This window comes from Neophocaena asiaeorientalis, unplaced genomic scaffold (genome assembly GCF_003031525.2).
Source record: "Neophocaena asiaeorientalis asiaeorientalis breed wild unplaced genomic scaffold, Neophocaena_asiaeorientalis_V1.1 scaffold430, whole genome shotgun sequence".
Taxonomy (NCBI): Eukaryota; Metazoa; Chordata; class Mammalia; order Artiodactyla; family Phocoenidae; genus Neophocaena; species Neophocaena asiaeorientalis.
This window is the reverse complement of record NW_020173691.1, coordinates 1750542-1770461: the sequence shown is the minus strand read 5'-3', so window position 1 is coordinate 1770461 and position 19920 is coordinate 1750542. Positions and strand designations below refer to the sequence as shown.

Here is a 19920-nt window from a genome sequence, read left to right as displayed (position 1 = left end):
AGGTGCTTTCTGACCACCTAGAGGAGTGGGATAGGGAGGGTGGGAGGGAGGGAGATGCAAGGGGGAAGAGATACGGGGATATATGTATATGTATAGCTGATTCCCTTTGTTATAAAGCAGAAACAAATACACCATTGTAAAGTAATTATACTCCAATAAAGATGTTAAAAAAATTAATTTAATTTAATTTAAAAAAGGTGTTATTAAAAGCATAGCAATAAGATATGAATAAAAAGGAAAGGCATACCATGTTCTTGAAGGGAAAGATAATATTAACTTATCAATTTAATACAATTCCATTTAAAATTCTTGCTTTTTAAAATTAGATAAAATCACTGTAAAATTAATATGATGAAAAAAATGTCCAAGAGGATCCAAGGTAACTGAGAAAGAATAATGAGAGAAGTCTTGCTTGTAGATACCAACACACGCCAAAAGTAAGTGTGATCAGATCAATATGGTATTGGTATAAGAACAGATTTGTAAATAGAATAAATAACTCAGAAGCAGAACATACAGTATATATATGGTGTTAAATACGCATTTAAATTCAGTAGAAAAAGGGTGGGATAATTTTTTAAAAGAATCTACACATTTTGCTCTTCATCTAGAAGAAACACATGGAACCCCATTATAACACTGGTGATATTCAAAAATTAATTACAGATTGATTAAAGATTGAAATGTGAAAAAATAAACAATTAAATCTTTGTAAGAAATATTTTGGGAACTACTGGTACAATGTAACCTAGCTAAGTCTTTTATTCTAAAAGCTATAAAATAATGGTAGAAATTGTTAGCTATATAAAAATTAATAAAAATTGTATGGGAAAAGATGTCATACAGAAAGTCAACAGACACACTGTAGACTTGAGTAAAGAGAATTTATAACCCAGAAAGGTTTTGATATGCATGCTAAACAGAAATGATTAAAAATTTAAAGAGTAGGCAAAAATATATAAAAATTTATAAATATAAATGCCAGTAGAAGTGTCAATTTTGTAAATGAAAAGATGATCAAATGCACTCCTAGTCAGGAAAATGCAAATCAAAAGGAATAATGAGCTATTACTTTATGTCTATCAGAACAGCAAAAATGTTTTAAAACACTGTAGCAGATTTTTCCACTAGAATGAAAGCTCCAAGGGAGAGTGATATTTTTGTCCGTTTTATTCACTGCCATAGCCTGGGAGTCTAAAATAGATGCTGAAAAAATAGTAGGATGCTTATTCAACATTTGTGAAATGAGCAACGGGCATAGCTAACAATTGTACCACACTTACTATGTGCCAGGCAGTAATTGCTCTGCAGGTAGTAATTCATTTCATCTTCACAACACTCTTAATGAGGTAAGTGCTATTTTTCCCATTTTGCAGATGTGAAATCTGAGGTACAGCTTTCACAAGCAGCAGAGCTAGGAATGGAACCCAGGCAGTCTGGCACCAGATTTTCTTACCTGACAGCAAGGCCACATTACCTCTCCCCACATCCATACAGCTGGTTGGGCTGTAGGAAAAGAACACAGTCTTTTTATGGAAAGCAACCTGGCAGGAATTCCACTCCTAAAGGCAAAAATACCAAAAAGAAAGGATATGTGCAAGGATGTTTATCACCCCATTGTTCAGTGAGGAAAACAGAAACAAAGGGAACAGTTGAATGATTTACGGTTAATACGCAGCACAGAATAGTGTACAGCTATGAAAATAGAAAAAATTGAGTTATGACGGTTGACTTGGATCAATGTCAATAATTAAGGCTTGTAGAAAAAACAAGATGCTGAAATAGAAAAATAATGTGACTCCCATTTTGATAAAAAAGAAAAGACAAAAACCATATCTGTGCCTTGTGTGTGCGTGTGTGTGTCTTTGTATGATTACATTAGTAGAGAAACACTTCTGGGTTGTTAAGATGGGTGTGCAGGGTATTAGGGCTGGGTATGGATGTGAGTGGAATAAGGAAAGTAGAAACTAAGCCAAAATGGAAAAAATAAAGACTGTACTTTAAAAATGTATTTGATCACATTTATGCACTTGTATAAAATTATTTATAACAAAAATAAATTGAAAATGTCTATTCACATTTGTTGTTCCTATTTTTAAAGTGGATTGATTTTCTCATTTTTGAGTTGTAAGAGTTGTATATATATTCCAGATACAAGTCCTTTATTAAATGTGTTTATTAAAAACCTTGTTTCCCAGTTTGTGGCTTGCCTATTAATTTTCTTAATGCTATCTTTTGAAAAGTGGAAGATTTAAATTTTGATGTTATCCAAATTATCAATTTTTCTCTTTTATGTTCAAGTGCTTTTCATGAGTTGTCTAAGAAATATTTGCCCACCTCCACAGTCACAAAGCTTTTCTCCTATGTTTTCTTGTAAAATTTTCCTTTTATGTTTATTCATTTCTAGTTAACTTTTATATATGGTTTGAGGTAGGGGCTAACATTTGTTTAAAATCTTTAGTCATCAGAGAAATGGAAATTAACATCACATTGAGATGCTACTACAAATCAACAGAATGGCTAAAATTAAAGAGCCTGACAATATAAGTGTTATCAAGGATGTTAGCAACTGGAACTCTCATACATTACTGATGGGAAGTAAATGTTACAACCACTTTGGAAAAGAATTTGACAATTTCTTATAAGCTTACTGTGTGATCCACTTACCCTGTGTCCCAACAATTCCACTTCTAATTATTTGCTTGAGGAAATAAGACTGTAGATTCACACAAAAACTTGTAAATAAATCTTCATACGGTTTTATTCATAACAGCTCCAAACTGGAATTAACCCAAATATCCATCAACAAGTGAATGGATTAAAATAACTTGTACATCCATAATACTACTCAATAATAATTTTTTTAAAAAATGAACTACTGATTCAGGCAATAATATGGATGAATCTCAACATTATGCTGGCTGAAGAAGTCAGATATAAAAAGGTACATATATGAAAATGTCAAAAGGTACAAACTTCTAGTTACAAGATAAATACTAGAGATGTAAAGTACAACATGATGGCTATAAATAAAACTGCTGTATGATATAGAGGAATGTTGTTAAGAGAGTAGATCCTAAGAGTTCTCATCACAAAGAAAAAGAAAATTTTTTCTTTTTTTTGTATTTGTATAAGATGTTGGGTGTTAACTAAACTTATACATTCATGGTATATGTAGTCAAGTCATTATGCAGTACACCTTAAACTTACACAGTCCTGTATGTCAATTATATCTCAGTGAAACTGGAAAAGAATTAAAAATAAAAGAATAAAAGCATACATAGGGCTTCCCTGATGGCACAGTGGTTGAGAGTCTGCCTGCCAATGCAGGGGACACGGGTTCGTGCCCCGGTCTGGGAAGATCCCACATGCCGTGGAGCGGCTGGGCCCGTGAGCCATGGCCACTGAGCCTGCGTGTCCGGAGGCTGTGCTCCACAACGGGAGAGGCCACAACAGTGAGAGGCCCGCATACCGGAAAAAAAAAAAAATTTTCATGTATATGAAATCAGACCAGTGGAGTTACGTAGCGGAGGGCAGGGGAGGATTAATTGCAATGTTCACAAGGGTGAGCTTTTTTGGAGTAATGGAACTTTCCTTTATCATGACTGGGACAATGATCACACACTTGTGTACATTTGTCACACTGCTTGAACTGTACTCTTAAAATGGCTCTATTTTATTATAGGTAAATCATACTTCACTAAAATAAAATGTAGGAAAATAAATTCTTAAAATAAAATGCACAAATAAAATAAATCCCTAATGAAGACTCTCTGCCACCAAAACTATTTGTGATCTATTCTGATTTTTAGCCTTCTCTGATTCTTGCCAAACTGCTCATAACTATTAAGGATAAATTCCTTTCCAAATGGATTCAAAGCAACTGATCCAATTTTTTTTTAGAGGGGAACCCTCTACTCCTCCGAAAATTTAGATCCATTTATTTCCTGGGCATTTTTCATAAACCATAAATGTCCATCTTGAGAAATTGCAAGGGTGAGTTTCTTGAGTTAATATCCATTCTGAGTAGTGGGCCTATTTTTGGCTCCCAGAAACAGCTATTGACCATTGTGATATAATTCTTAACATGTTTTAATGAAATAGGTAGTGCTTTATAAAGAATTTATGAAACTGCCTCTTGTTACCAGGTGATCCATGGAAGCTCAGTGTAGACCCTGTTCTGTGCCCCAGTGGAGATAGTCAGGTCAGATAATGATCAGAGAGCAGTGGCTGACCCCACCTCAGGCTAATAAATCAAAATGTCTAAAGATGAGATTTGGCCATCAATAATTCTCTAAGCAGCGCCCCATGTGCAATCAGGGTTGGAAATCACCATTTGAAAGGGAGAAAAAAAAGACATGTCATTTGCCACCTTTTAGAAAATATGTACCTTCCGTTGCGGAGCACAGGCTCCGGACGCGCAGGCTCAGCAGCCATGGCTCATGGGCCCAGCTGCTCCGGCACGTGGGATCTTACCGGCCCGGGGCACGAACCTGCGTCCCCTGCATTGGCAGGCGGACTCTCAACCACTGCGCCACCAGGGAAGCCCCAAAACCATTTTTTAAAAGAGGAGGGAATGTGTACTCTGCGTTGAGAAGAGAAAGATTAGCATTTTAAAAATTAAGTTAAAGAAATACATATATAACCTCAGAATTTCCTCTCCTAATTTGATTGCACAGCCAGGCAGATATCTATGAACAACTCTCAGAGCTGCAGTGCTCCAGAGAACACAGCCTTGGAATCGCTGGTTGAGTGTGACACATCCAGGTGTCATAAGAGGGCCACTGAAGTTCCTTGATTCACTATTTTTTTTTTCTGTATTTCCATCTCTCTGGTGGGCTGAGCCAACTGGTTGATCATTTGTTTGCGTCTGTTTTACCTATTTCCACCTTTCAACCACCTTATTCTTTATCCTGGTATACTGACTGCCCTGGTAAAAAAACCTATCTCCCTTCTTCCTTCAAAACCTGGTCTAAACTCCTCTCCCAGGGAGCCTTCCCTGATAAACAGAATGCCCGCTCACGTGTTGCCTAGAGCCTTACTATTCAAAGTATGATCTGTAGAACAGAGCCATCACCATTATCCACCCTGGAGCTTGTGAGAAATGCAGAATCTCAGGCCCCACCTCAGACTTGTGTAAACTAATGTTGTCACCTGCCATATCAGTAAACAAAGGATGTTGTGACCATTAAGCCATCAGTCTCTGCAGCCACCCCCAGCGGTGCACCCTGAGGGGATTCAGGACAGAGAAAAGCAGGATGCTTAGGGTGCATATCAAAGGAATGATTTCATGATTTCCTAAGCCCAGAATCTTACATCTTCCCATACAGAGAAAAGTCCTAAATTCATTAACTTGAGACAGTCTGATAATATTTATATACATTTAAAACACACAACATACTATTTTATATTGTTTATGGATAGACATATGAACATAAAAAGTAAAAACTGATCAGATGAATATACACCAAACCCATGCTGGTGGTGGCTTCTGAGATATGGGTAAAAGAGATATGATTGGAGCATGTGGTCAAAAGAAACTTCACCTATATCTGGAACTCCGTTTTTCTCACTGTAAAATGTGCATGATAATAGTGTATATCTCAATAAGGTTGCTGTATTAAACGAGTTAACATTCTGAAGTGTTATAGTAATATATACATATATCTTCAATAACCAGGTATTTTCCAATAAAATGTATAATACTACATTGAAATAAAATTCTCTGCTTGTATAATTTGTAATGAATAAATGAATGACATTTATTTGAAAAGAAAGAGATTTCCAGAGAACACCCAGACAGTTTAAATAATAACAAGCCTATGGTGATGGAGTTTTTTTGGGAGATTCAACCTGTTCTACCCGCTCCCATGACTGCTAAGCTACTGGTTTTTATGGTTACTGATTGTGAACCTTTGGTTTTAAGGCCACTGCAGAAACGAGGAGAAAGGAATGTGAAGAGGGTAAGTTGAAACACCACAAAACTCACTTTTCTTACCAAGATTCATATGTTTTTCTTGAACAAATGTTCCTCAGATTATTGCAAATTTTGATTCATTTCCAGAGCTTTGAAAAGTTCATTTTGAAAAATGTTGCTGATTGCTTTTGTGGAGGAGCATATTTTAAGAGATCCTTACACCATCACTCCAGAAGTGCTCTCTCCAGGGATTGATTTTTTTTTTTTTTTAGTTAGAGCTGGTTATGATAATTCATCAATAAAGCCATCTATCTTAACCATCATTAATTGAATTCCCTAAGTGCTTTGAAAGTTGTGATTTTTTTCTTTAGCAGTAGTTCTCCTGGCCTCATGGAGCTTTATTCTATGCAAGCTCAGCTTAATATTCAGGCAAAGGTTCAAGAGGATTCTTATGCAGGTTTTTGGAGCTCTCTTTCTTTAAAGCTATGTAATCTCTGGTGCTCAGCCCCTCAAATATGTGCTGTCATAGTCTCCCTGAATTTGGATTTATGTCTTGTCCCTCAATTGAGAGTATTATGCTCTGCTTGAGTTCCCCTCCCCGTATGCTGTTCTAGAAAATTCTTCTATGAAAAAAAACTGAAGTCACTGTGGAACTTACCTCATCAGTTTCCCTTCCTTTATGGATCACAGTCCTGTATTTTCCCTTGCGCAGTGTCTGAACATGTAGTATCATGTATTTTGTCCAATTTTCTGGTTGTTTACAGTAGGGGAGCAAGACTAGCCTCAGTCACTCCCCAATGGTCATAAGTGGAAATCTGTTGGGAGAAAACGCTTCATGAATATTTTGTTTCTGCACTGTCAGGGCTTTCTTGGCAACATTATTGACAACCTGGGTTAAATGATGATTAAATAATAAACATGCCTTATAAATTAGAGATAGTAAATTTCTCTGCAGAGATTTAAAATTTTACCTTTTTCAGAGCTTTTGGCTTACATAATAACGGTGATAAAAATGTGGGGAGCTTCCTCATCTCTCCCCACGGAGATTTTGTTTACCTTCCAGAGCAGCAAATGTCTCTCTCTCTCTCTTTCTCTTTTTCCTTCTTTCTCTCTGTTCCCAGGAAATGAGGGACAGATTTGCTAGTCATCCTATAGGAGCTTTGCAGCTCATAATATTGGGGCTCATCTCTTGTGGTACAACCTTTGCATTTGCAGTCCATTTATTCCTTAGTGTCCCACAATGAGGAATTGACCTGTGAGTAAATGAACTGTTTTTTGCTAAAGAGATTTTGTGTTTCCTGTCAGGATAAATAGACAAGTAGATAAATACAGATACAAAAACTTAACAAAGTCTCGTAATGTTTTCCTGATTATAAGCTTGATGCATGCTCATATTAAAAATGTTTCTTTTTACAATAAACACTGAAAATTATGAAAAGAAAACACTGTAAATATTTTGATATATTTCTGAGACAGAAACAGAGAAGGATACATAGAAAAAGGGAATGAGAAGAAGAGAAGGGAAAGAGAGAAAAGAATTGTAAAACTGTGTTAGTTTTTCATTCAGTATTATATTATGAGCAATTTGCTATGAGGCTAAATGATCTTTTAAAACACGCTATTTAATACTTGCATAATATTTCATTTATTCGATCTCAATTATATTATTTAGACACACACATATCATTGGACATTTATCTCAAGCTTCATTTATTATAAATAATATTTCTTATACGTAATTCCTTAACCACATCTGTGATTACACTATATTCTTAGGATACAGTCACAGAAGTTGAAAACCTGGGTCAAATGGTGTGATGGTTAGTTTTATGTGTCATCTTGGCTGGGTCACAGGGCCTAGATATGTGGTCAAACATTATTTTGGATGTTTCTGCAAGGGTGTTTTTGAATGAGATTAATATTTAAACTGGTGGACTTTGAGTAAAGCAATTGTTCTCCATATCGTAGATGAGCCTCATCCAATCAGTTGAAGGCCTCAAGAGAACCCAAGACTGACCTCTTCTGAGCAAGAAGTAATTCTGCCAGGAGACAGCCTTTAGATTTCAGCTACAGCATCAACTTCTCCTTGGATCTTCAGTCTGAGGGCCTTCAGACTCAAACTACAGCATAAGTTCTTCCCATAAGCCAGTCCATCTTGTAGATTTTGGACTCACCAGCCTCCATCATCACACGAGTCAGTTTCATAAAATAAATAAATACCTTTCTACATATCCAAACATCTTATTAGTTCTGTTTCTCTGGAGAACCCTGTCTAATAAGAAAGGCATGAACTTCTTAAAGAGTCCAGAACCACACTGATGTCACCAGATTATTGGGCAGTGTTTGGGAGGGGCTTCTCTTTTATTTTTAGGAGAAACTTTTGCCTCTTTTTTGGTAGTCCTTGGATAAAACTTGCATGCCAAACACAGAGAAGGATGGACCAACTACTTGGCTCTCAGCAATGTGCAAGGACTTCTGAGATAGTATCTCCCTTATATTCAGTTTGTCTTTACACTTTGTACTTCAGGAGAATAAGAGGGACTTTCTTCCTTTATTTCCTTCATTTTTGTTGTTGTGATTTTGATTTCAACTGCAGAATACAACCAAAACTACACATTAAAGGCCAAGAGTTTCCATATAACATAATAACAATGATACAAAACTAAAGTCTTATTAGAAATGCTGTTTGAATGTGAGTCCATTTTTCTTAAAGTTTTACAATTTGGGGACACTTCCTTGCTTAAGATTAGAGGTTGGGACTTTGTATACAGGTACTGGGTCAAAGTGCCAAGTGAGTAGGCTTTCCCTGGTTCCTTTGCTCACTGTATATCCTCTGGCCAACTGTTCTTAATAACGTGTGCATCACACAGGAGCCAGAGATCCGCAAGAGGAAGCATGGAGACGTCTTCCAGGGCAATCACCAGAGAAATAGATTAATTTAATCTCATCTTTGACTTCAATCCAGAAAATAATTACATATCCCCTCCTAAGTCAACCTCACATTTGATATGGATAAAGACTAGTCATTTGAAGAGGAATTTTTGGGAAAACAAAAGTTCTATGTCTGACATCTCACATTTATTGGCTCTTTCTGTGTGTTCAGTTCAGTCTCCTCCAGGATATAGGGTGTAGAATTATCTGTTCCTGAAATGGCCCCAAGAAGATCTTCAGCATCAATAAATAGATAATTATATTGGCAAATTTTGATATGAAAAATTGCATGCTAGTTCAAAGTGTGGTATATAGGTATCTTTTTATTTAAAAGAACCAAAATAAGACAGTGTTAGAGAACTATGGATGTCCCCTTTGCACTGGTCAGGATTCCTGATGCTGTGGGAATCTACCACATGAAAAATTCTGATATTTAACCAGATCTACAATGGTAAAGAGAGTAAGGGATGAAATCGAGTATCATTAATTGTTGAGAGGATTTTAAACTGTCCTGTTGTCTTTTAGTCTGCTTAATAAGAAAGATAAGATTGTAGAAAATTCATCCGATTTCTAATTCCCCCAGCTGAGATAATAGAAAAGAAAATATTTCATTTCTTTTTAATATCAGTTCAAACTAGGAAAAGAGGGTCACACTAAAGAAAGACCCTAAAGGTAGGGTCATAGGTTGATTCATAATTGAGCCCAAACTTCACAGCCAAACATGTCTAGTGGTAGTAATAGTTAAGACAGAAAAACAAGTAAACTATACTTGAATATCCATTCAAGTAGAGCATCCTTGATAGAGTCACTGTGGATTTTTGCCATTTGCAGTACATTGCATGTGAAAGTGGTAAGTCCTCCTCACGTTGCCATTTTCAAACAGAAGACATAGTTTCTTACCATTGTGGGGTTTTTTTAATATTTTTTAAAATTTTTATTGAAGTATAGTTGATTTACAATATCATGTAAGTTTCAGGTGTACAACACAGCGACTCAGTTATATATGTATATATATATATATATTCTCTTTCAGATTCTTTTCCTTTATAGGTTATTACAAAATATCGAGTATAGTTTCCTGTGCTACACAGTAGGTCCTTGTTGGTTTATCTATTTTAAGTCAGTTATAAACCAAAGCTTTCCCAACATACAAGGAGCAGCTTGAGGATAAGCACCATATTGTATATAATTTTATATCTCTAGTGTGTAGCATACACCCCTTGGACGTGGTGAGTGCTCAATAAATGTTGTTAAATTGAATGGGCATGATGAAAATGAGGGTGTCCCAAAAGAGCTAAAGCTTACTAAGCCCATGACATGAACCAGCACCTTTTATAAACTATCTCTAACTGGGGATCAGAGCGGTAAGCACAATCAGCCCATCTAGTTAGTAGCAGAGATGGGATTCAAAGTGGATGTGTTTGGTTTCCAAAATCACTTGACCATCTTTAGCTGCAAGAGGGGCTGAACAGGAAAGCTAGGTTACCTTGTCACCAACACCCTCACTCTTCCAAGTCCTCCTTCAACCTTATGTAATCCTCCTTTATTTTAAAAAAAAAGTAGTTGTTGAGATGTTAATACCAGACATAATTTACAGTATTTACATACGTATCATTCATCATCTGAAGTGAGAGGCATTCAGAGAGAGAATGTGAATAAAATGAGAACTAAAATGTACATAGATTTAGGCAATGTTGTCAATATTAATGCTGATTAGGGATATCGGATAGCTAACACAAGGAAGAAAAAATGTGAAATTTGATTAGCCTGTATAAAAATACTACTAATTGTATAAACTAATCATATAAACTGCTCAGGATAAAGCCCAATTATCATGCATTACAATAATTTTTAGGTAAATGTTTAGATGTGGTTTAGGTTGAATTGTATGGGTTTATCCACCTCTTGGAGTAAACTTGGCCCAAGGCTACCCAGTCTTTGGGTGTCCTGCCCATGGAGCTTGGATAAGAAGCCACAGAAGCCAGAAGCTTGCTCATTAGGTGAAGATTAATCCATGTCATCAAAAAGGAAGAATAAGGACTAACCTTCTCCTCAATCTCTGCTCTCCTTTTCCTTTCCAACTCTAAGATTGAATATTTTAGTTAAAAAGAAAAAGAAAACACAAAACATAGGACCTACAGCAAGACTGTTGATAGAATTATACTTCAGTCTGAAGGAACAGTCCTTTCTCTCTTCCTATGTTTCTGCTCCTTAGATCTAGTGTTTATTCCTTAAATATCAAACCAATTTCACAAGGTTTCAGAGGTATGTTTTCAACTGTCTGCTGACCTTTTTAAAAATGACTTTTTAGTAGGCAGAAAGCCTCAAACAAAAGGAGAAAACACCCTAAGGAAACTCTTATTTCAAGAATTAATGGATCATCTCAGAGTGCCAGAAGCAAGAAATGTGTGTTGGCTAAATGCTTTATCCTTGCTCTTGGATAAAGAGCCTGTTGAAATGTTGACTACATGCTTCATCATAAAGATATTATATTTGTAAACTTTCATAGTATGTTGTCTCATTAGGATATGTACCTAAAAGAGAGATATTGGTGAGACATCAAACCAGGAAAGTTCACTATGGTACAATAAATAAAGAGACCATGATAGGCTAGAAGCATATTAAGAACAGATAACATAATTTGCAACAAACTTGGTGTTCATCATTCAGTAAATAAGAAAACTGTAACTTAGTTTAGTAGAAAATTATAAAGCAATGCTAGTTCACTCCCTCTTTTCTGTCTCATTCCTTCCCCTCCTTTCTCATTCCACAAATTACTAAACCCCAATATGTGCTAAACAGCATAGTAAATGCTTTGGTGGGGAGGACCTGAAAAAATAACAAACAAGCAAAACCACATGTGGACAAATGCCAGATAACATGACAGCAGCTTTATAGATGAAAGCTAAAGGGTATAGAATACAGTCGTCATAAAAGAAACAAAATTGATACCTTCATGAACAATCAGCCCTCAGTGAAGACACAGTGACTTGAAGGAAGCAGTAGGCATGGATTAGGAGAAGAGTGAGAAGGTTATGCAGTCAGAGGAAAGAGAAGCCTTGGAGGTAATTTTAGGCAAACTGTCTTTTAATTTGACATATAGCACTGGGAATGTCCATAGTTGTGAAAAACCAGAAACCTCCTTCATATTTACCAGTATAAACAGAGCATACTTTCACAGGATGGCATATTATGCAATTATGAAAAATGATCAGTAAGACTAAGTAATAACTCAAAAAATACTTTTAATATCATGTTAAACATCCAGTAATTACAAAAATGTATTTACAGAATGATGACAAGTATATTAAAAAATGCCTAGAAAAAATTATCTCTTAGGAAATAAACCAGAATATTTACATTGACAATAAGAGGTAAATATTTTCTATTTTTCTGTTTTCAAAGTCATATTTAATGAGCATATCTTATAATTAAAACTGTGAATGAACATGGGCTGATCAATAAAGGGAGTTACTCATTACTCTTCTCTTAAAAGATCTCAAACATGACCCTGTAAATTGCATTATTTCATTCTTTTATATGGCTGAGTAATATTCCATTGTATATATGTACCAAATCTTCTTTATGGACCTAGAGATTGTCATACTGAATGAAGTAAGTCATACAGAGAAAGACAAATATCATATGATATGGCGTATATGTGGAATCTAAAAAATGGTACAAATGAAACTATTTACAAAACAGAAGTATACTCACAGATGTAGAAAACAAACTACATCTATGGTTACCAACAAGGAAGGGGGGGGGTGATAAATTGGGAGACTGGGATTGACGTATGCACACTACTATATATAAATTAGATTACTAATAAGAACCTACTGTAGAGCACAGGGAACCCTACTCAATACTCTGTCATGTCCTATATGGAAATAGAATCTAAAATAGAGTGGATATATGTATATGTATAACTGATTCACTTTGCTGTACACCTGAAACGGACACAACATTGTAAATCAACCATAAAAATCAACTATAAAAATTAAAAACTCAACAAATAAAAATTAATTTTAAAAAAGATCTCAAACACATACCTTTCTAAACTTTGCTCTCTCCATTCGGGAAATTTGTTACCTACCCATAACAGCTTCACTGGGTGGCTGTCAGAGTAAATTGAAATGAGTAAAGTGGCACAGATGACAGTTTATTGTTTACTCTAAAGACTAAAAACTCACTTTTAGGCATTTGTAATACATTTGATTACTCTTCAGCCTTCTGGTGAAGATGTACAATAACTTTGAATATATTCTCATGGTGTAAAGTTGAATCATTAGTGATAATGAGTATAACACGTCTAATTCTTCTTCAACCTCTACACTCTAAAATGAGGACTTAACTATTAATAATAATTACCCACAGAGTCTGTAGAGACCTAAACCAAGACAGCCACTGGCAGAATCCAACAGGGAAGCGAGTGATTATTCTTAGGACCATGGATCTAATTCTCAGATGGCAGATGTTCAAATTTCTTGGGATTACAAACAGAATTTTTGAGCCATTTTCCAAGTGGGAAATCTTGATGGTACAAGTAACAAGAACCATGCAAGCCCAGCTTAAGCAATAAAAGGGAAAGATAGTATTGTAAGGATTTGATAAGAGCTTAGAGAAGCCAAGAAAAGATAAGCCCACCTTGAGGAAAAGGATGAGAATCAGGAACTGAAGTTTTAAGACTTCAGGGGTCTCTGTCTCCCCCTCTCAGCTCTGTTATTTTATAATATATGCTTACATTTTTTTCTCCCACATGTCATAGACACCAACATCTTCCCAAATTTATTGATACATAATACATGTCCAGCTACCCAGAGAGAAACTGACCTCTGATCTCTCGCCTAATTCTAAATTTCTGGAGATTTGACTCTAAATATCCCACCCATCTTGCTCAAGTCCTCATTCCCCATCCAGTGAACAGTGACCCAAAGTGGTTACAACTTCCAGATAGCTACTGAGCTCACAGTGGTATTACCATGCTATTGGGAGGAAGAGACAATCCCCAGAAAATTATGCATGTGTTCCAAGGCAGATTGCTGGCCAAGAAAAACAACACAGTGAGAGACCACAACTGCTTTAACATATGAATTTAACTTTTTGTACATAACGCTTAGCATGCCATCCCCCTCCCTGACCCCCCACCAGTGTAACTAAGCCTTGTTCAAGCATCATTGGGTCAGAAAGTCACATATCTGTTTTGCCCTTGCTGGATGCTGTAATCTGAACTGCTGTTGTCCATGGAGTCCACATGGACCAATTACCTATCTATGTCAATACCCCCAAAATGGTGTTTATGATCAGGGTTTTATACAGAAGGATATGTGGAAAATAACTAAAAGCACGCCAGGATATGAGAGTGGTGGGTGGGACAAAAAAGTTATTTGGGGAATCTTTAGAGGCCACCCAATAACAGCCTTCAGGCCAAGCAATCCCAATATAGCGACCCAAGCCACCCCATGTAGATGTGCAACCTAAGTAAAAGGCTTATGCTTACTATGCAAATACAGCATCACTTTAAGGGTCCATCTAACCACCTCTATCCAGATTGGCAACACTAAATCTTCCTCTGTTTAAATTTTAGAGTCACTTCTGTGTACAGGTAACTCCAGTAGAAGTATACTCACCCTAATAGCACTAAAAATATCATTTTAGTAGTCATTTCCAACTGCATCTCACTAAGGAATATGTGAAGATCTTCAGGCAGTTCAGTCAGAAAATTCTATCCTGTGGTCATCTTCTAGATGTTGCAGCACTGAGGTTTCCTTAATCCTTTCCCGGGTGACCCTGCTAGCCTTTCCCTCTGCAGTTCCACCCAGGATATAGGCTTGCCTCTATCTGATCTTCATGCTCAGGCTCTACATTTAAAGTTAACATTGAACAAGCACGTAAAGAGACTCTCCATCAAAGATGTGATTAAGGAGGCTGGGGTTTGCTTCAACAAATTTAGCAAGCTGTGGATTACCAGTTCTTTATTATCAGAGAAAACATTTTATCTCCTATCTGGATAACACTGTAGCTTTTGCTCTCTATTGGGCATACACTATTATTTCTAGCTGGTTGCCTCAATCATCTTTTGAAGCTCTGGTGTCATTGAGATGTTTTATTACACTCTCTATGAGGTGAAGAAACTCTCATCTTGGTAAAATCTGAGTTCCCCCATTGTGCAGAAATATGAGAACCTGGAAATGTCCTATATCCTTCTTTTACACATCCCTTTTGGACTACAGAAACCTGGTAGCGTATCCTATAACTATTTCATGCCCATTCATGTGTGGTCTACATTTCTTACTGCACATTATTTTTCCCCATTAAACTGGAAGAACACACTGGCTATAAAGTTATAAGTAGGGCCAATCAATTACAATACTTTGGACAGTTACTAGCAAGAAGACAGGATAGTGGATCTTCTGTCCCTTCCCTTTCTTAATCCCCCATTTTTCAATCTGTCTACATCTAGCTAATACATTCCATCCTTTCTACACAAACACCAAATAGTTCATTCTAAAGGGAAAATAAAATGGGGCAGTTTTCTTTTGGAATGCCAGCTTTTGGCATCTCTCTCCCCAAATGTCTCAAGGTCTTTTGGCAAAGGGAATTTTGTATTCAGAAACGTTGGCACAGTGGTATCCTAGTCTGGGATTCCAACAGTCATCTGTAGCATTCTTCCTCATTTCCTGTTGGGAACAGCTGTGAGAGGCTGTTTGTTAAATAACTGCCCCAATTCAACAGCTCGCTCTCCAGCCCACCACTAGGAAATCATTGGCGTTTCAAGGTTGGATACAATGAAGCCTGTCCATTGGTACATTAATTTAAAAAAAAAAAAAAAAAAAAAAAAAAACTGAGTTTACTTGCAAGGAAAAGATATTTTGTTTCTGTTATTCTATATTATTAAAAGCATTGTTTAAAAGGTGAGTATGGACCCCCAGATGATAAGATAATTTACAACAAATCTTCAACTTTCTCGGTAATAAGTTTTTAGTGTTATCTCTTAGGGCTGATGCACTTGGTACAGGGGAGAGGTATTGAGAGGAGACAGTGGCATTTGCCTTCTCCTTTTCAGACTGACAGTACCTAAGAGATGCAAAACAAAGTGATGCAGAACAAACCCAGGATCTAATTTGATGACGCGAATGACTCAACCAAGTATTTCTCCAGAGATACAAGCAACTTTGTATATTTCTTTGTGATGGCTTTATTAACTCCACCTTTTGTCTATAAATGTGAGAGTCCATTTGACAACAGTGGTCTCTAATTGCTCCAGGGAACATAACTTAAGGTGTTTTCTCTAAATCATCCCAGGCACAGAATCTAGAAGGAGCCCCATTTTGAATTAAAATCTTCATTTGGGCTAGTGTCCTCAAAATGTATACTAATCAAATCTTGTTGGTTTATATATGTGATTTTCATGTTTTCCTTGTATGAAAATGTGGAGATAGATGGAGAGAAAAAACAAGGAAGAGATGGAATTGAAAGGAATAAAATTAAATGTAGTAGTTTAAATAAATCATGTTGTGTCACTATAATATATTCCAGTTACTTTATAGCCCTTAGATGAGGTCCTGGCACACAGGGACCACTAAGTTTGTAGACTGAATGAATGAGATTCCTAAACTATCAATAATTAGGGAGATCAGTTTAGCTTTCTTTAACATCCAATAGAGAGAAATTATGGAGAGAAAAATGAGCTCTGATGTAGAAACTTACATTCCAAAAAAGGGAAAATTCTTTACATGTTACTCGTTGTTCTAAAGAGGCAGAGAGGAAATGGGAAGCTCTTCTTTGGAATCCAACACTTTTCCAATACGTTGAAGCTCATGGGACTGGCTTGCTAATTTTAAAATACTAATTTAGGGGAAAATGTCAAATGACTGTCCCTTTCTTTTCCACAACAGGAATGGTCGATTGCGTTCTGCCCCTGGTGCCTTTTTCATCTCTTAGGTGGTGCATCTTCCACAAAGTAAGATGAGTAAATATTCAGCTTGCCAGGTCACCAGGCAGAGTTCTGGGCTCTGACTCACGTGCCATCCCCTTTCCACCCCAAAACTCCAGGTCAGTCCAAAGAGAGCCAGGAAAATGCTGGTAGATCTCTTGATGGTGAAGTCGTCCAGGGCTGTTGGGAAACACAGCCATTCCCTCTCAGAGCCCAGCCCAAATGCTAATACAGCAGCTGAAGAAGCAGGGCAACAGGTGATGAGAAAGGAGGGCCAAGGAGGTCAAAGTAAGACTAGATCATGAACCTGTAAACTCAGCATCATCAGCAAACAGCCCTCCCTTCCTCTTCTACCAACCACACAGCTCTATCAGGCATCTGGGTTTCCCTGGAGGTTTTGCAGAGATGGCCTAATGGTGGGCACTGCCCTTTGTTATGTGAAGGAATGACTGCATTTTCACTTGGGTGCAGCGGCTGGTCCTTCTCACAGAACACAGTCCTGCAGTCAAATACTCATTTACTCTGTTCTTCCTCATTCCGTTTGTCAATAGCCCTAAAGTCCTCTTGCATATTTCTCATGGTGGATGGTGGCATGTTTAACTTGTTTGATAAGTTGGTTTGTTTCATTCCAAAGGAATTTTATCTTTTTTACATATGATGTTGGGACATGGCCCAATAACACAGGATATGCCAGCTATTCCCTTTCAATGACCGCCTTCTACCCTGGTAACACATGATTAATGGATATTACACACTCAAATAACAGTCCTTTGTATCTGGTCCTATAGGCATATATATTCACCCCTTCTTCCCACCTACCCCATGCATATATTTAACTCCTTCGCATACATATACATACACACAGATTCTAAATATTCCATTTTGTAGTGTTGAAAACTGCAGCTGTTCTCTTTGTTTTATAACAGCATAAAAAGAATGGTACCCTGAATACAATTCATAATTCATTAACACCAGTGTTAGCACTCTGAGAGTGCTTCTAAAGGGATTTTTATGGGATACTGTGGCTCTTCTTCAGGACATCAGTGACAAATGGTTGGGCCACCTTCATATCATCCAGATGCCTTTAGAGTCTGCTTATTCTCTTGACTGTACCCTTCTTGAGGCAATAAGTTCAAAAATTTACTCCTCATTGTGTGAAGGGAGCTTACTATAATTATTTTCAAATATATCTCTTAATCCTTTGACAGACTACAGAGACAAGTGGTTCTTAAAGTGGTTCAAGGAAACCTAGGACTTCCTGAGACCCTGTAAAGGGAGTTCACAGGGTAAAAACTCTTTTCATAATAATATGAAGACATTATTTGTCTTTTTCAATGTGTTAACATTTGCCATGAAGATGCAAAATCAATGGTAGGTAAAACACAAATCTTGGTATTGACAACAAATAGTAATAGTAGTTCTTTTTTTCTTCACTGCCACATGGATCCAGTTAAGAAAAAGTACCCATTTCATACAATATTGTCCTTGATGGATCAGCAAAAACTATTAATGTTATTAAATCTCAACATTTGAATATACATCTTAGCAGCTATGAAACAAAATGGGAAGTAAGCATAAAGCAAGCCTGCTACATACCAAAATATTATGGTTGTTTCAAAGGAAAACACCAGAAGATTGTTTGAGTTGCAAGCTGAACTAACCACCCATTTCATGAAACAATATTTTTACTTGAAAAAATGATTGACAGACAAACTATGGTTATTCAGGCTTTGGTATTATAGACTCCTGCATTTAAGGAGTCTCTTATACATGTTTGAATAACTGTTTTCCTATTCACACTGTCAAATTTGTTTGGAGTATTTAATCCATTTACATTTTGTGTAATTATAGTATTAATATATTTAGCTTTAAATCTAATATGTCACTATTTGCTTGCTATCTATCCAATCTGTTCTCTTTTCCCTTCCTTTCTTTTTTTTAATCAATCATTTTTATTATACTAATTTCCTCTCTATTAACATATTAGTTATACATTTTTACTTGAAGTTAGAGCAAGCATATTTGACTTAACAAAATTTAGGATACATTTGTATTTCCCCTTCATCATGTACAATGCTAGGACTTGGAACATTTTAACTTTAATTTTACCCCTCCAAACTTACATGCTAATGGTTTTGTATGATATGTATGTCTGTGTTTAAGCTCACATATTACTATTACTTATTTATGCAGTTAATATGCATTTAGATTTATCCACACATTTATACTTTCTTTTTTACTTTATTCCATCCTGTTTCTCCAAGCTCCAGCTGAGACCATTTTCCATCTGCCTTGAGAATACCGTTTAGATTTCCTTCAGGGCCAGTCTGATGATTAATCCTATTAGTTTTGATTATACTTAAAAGGTGTTTATTTTACTTTTATGATTGAAAGATATTTTCACTTTGTATAGAATTTTATGTTGGCATTTATTTTCTATCAGCTTTTTGAAGATATTCAATTTTCTACCAGTTTTCATTATTTTGGTTGAAAAAATTAGCTGGTCAGTCCTATTGCTGCTCCTTTGAAGGTAATTGTTTTTTTTTTTTTTTTTTTCTCTAATGACTGTTATGACTGTCCCTTTATCATTGTTTTTTTTTATAAGCTTAATTATTATGTGTTTAGATGTGACTTTTTTATGTATCCTTCTTTGGGCTCCTAGTGCTTCTTGCGTCTGTAGCTTGATATATGGCATGAGTTTTAGAGCAATATCAGCCAATATCTAGGCAAATATTGCTTCTGTCTGTTTCTCCTGTTTCTCTACTTATTGGACTCTAATTATACATATATTCACTTTATTACCTGTATTTTCTCACATGCATGTCATTGAATCACATATGTATTTCCTCATATGGATCTTACTTTATCCATATGTATTTTCCATTTCTTTGGGTTTTTGTTCTTAATTCTAGAAATTTTCTTCTACTAATCTTTCTTCCAGTTCCTTAATTCTCTCTTTAGTTATGTCTCATCTTTGTTAAACCCATCCTTTGATTTTTTAATTTCAATTAATATATTTTAGTGATATAATTTACATTTTTTTAAGTGTCTAATTCTCTTCCAAAAGTCTAAAGTTATCTTGAGATATTAATAAAGTGAGCATAAAATCTAAATCCAATTTTTCAAAGACATATAT

At 36.1% G+C, this 19920-nt stretch overlaps 1 long non-coding RNA gene across 1 annotated transcript in view; it reads right to left on the bottom strand.

The window, feature by feature from the left end:
- Positions 1–795: 795 nt before the first annotated feature.
- The window catches only part of LOC112403138 (uncharacterized), a 44412-nt gene continuing 25287 nt past the window's right edge, over positions 796–19920 (bottom strand). The window contains exons 3-5 of the long non-coding RNA XR_003003850.1: positions 6576–6732; positions 2668–2780; positions 796–1562 (exon numbers count right to left, since the gene is read on the bottom strand). This is a non-coding gene — a long non-coding RNA (uncharacterized LOC112403138). The remainder of the gene's footprint in view (positions 1563–2667; positions 2781–6575; positions 6733–19920) is intronic.